The following is a 1,272-nucleotide window of genomic DNA, read 5'->3' as shown; positions in this document are numbered from 1 at the left end:
GGGGGGGGAGGGTATTTAATGAAAGGAGTTCTAGTGTCATAGGTAGTTCCTAAGGCATTTGACTGCTAATCAGAAGGTTGGCAGTTCAAACTCTCCCACCACTCCATGGAAGGAAGACTGGGCAGTCTACTTCCATAAATATTTACCACCTTGGAAATACAACGGGGGTTGCTATGAGTCAGAATCGCCTCAATGGCAGTGGGTTTGGTTTTTGTTAATTATATTTAATATTGAGCCTTGCTTCCTCTGGACTAGTTTTGCCACTATCAACTATGCAATCAGCTTCAGGTGCACTGTGATATCCCTGAGTTCCTGTACCAGGAGTAGGGAACCTTTAGTCACACTTTGTCAATGAGCCTCCAAAGCCAGGCAGCCTTGGGCCTGGGTTGCCCCTGACTACAAATCTTCATATTCACGGCAGTACTCAGTGTCCATGAGGCTGTGACAGAATAGCATTGTCCACACAGGCAGCCTGCTATCCTTTCTTCTTTCTTGCACAGTTACTGCTTAACCAAGATCATTTTAGAAGGCCTGGATAGCACTGGCCAAGGTAGAGAAAAGGAGACCAGCACAAGTAGTAAAGGAAGTTGTAGAGACACAGATATACATGATGTTATAGAATTGAGGATGAAGAGTAGAGGCAAAATACAGTTAAAGGAAGCAGGAGCTTGACTTAAGCATTAGTTCTGCTGCTGAATTCCTGTACACCAAGAGGCAAGTTATTAAACATTTATGAACCTCTGTTTCATCATCTATAGCATGCTAGGCTGAACCCAGATGGCTCTCAGGTGCCATATAGCTCTAGCAGTCTAGGACATTGAGGCCCTAAGAATGTACTCAGAATAATCATAATAAAAAGGAAGTCACAATTGGTGACAGGAAAAGATATAGATAATCCTCTCATTCTTCAACAATGAGATATTATAAAGGATGCCAATGTTAAGATGTTGATGAAGGATGTAATTATTAACATATACAAACACCAGGCAGAAGTAGGGATTTGGATAATAAATTTAATGTTAAACTTGAATACAAATATAGAGTCAACTATTAATAAGAATTTAGTAAGTGAAAAGATGGCATTTCAAGTTAATAGGCAATTATTCTTTAATAGGTGTATTATAGTAGAGCGGGAGCTCTGGTAGTATAGTCCCTAAGGCATTTGATTGCTAACCAGAAGGCTGGCGGTTCAAACCCACTAGCCACTCCTCCGAAGGAAGGTTGGGCAATCTACTTCTGTAGAGATATCTCCTGGGAAACCCAAGGAGGGGT

The sequence above is a fragment of the Orycteropus afer genome, unplaced genomic scaffold, assembly GCF_000298275.1.
Source record: "Orycteropus afer afer isolate SDZICR_OR568_19922 unplaced genomic scaffold, OryAfe1.0 scaffold00025, whole genome shotgun sequence".
Taxonomy (NCBI): domain Eukaryota; kingdom Metazoa; phylum Chordata; class Mammalia; order Tubulidentata; family Orycteropodidae; genus Orycteropus; species Orycteropus afer.
The sequence above is the reverse complement of the archived record's forward strand: the minus strand, read 5'-3'. Positions refer to the sequence as shown.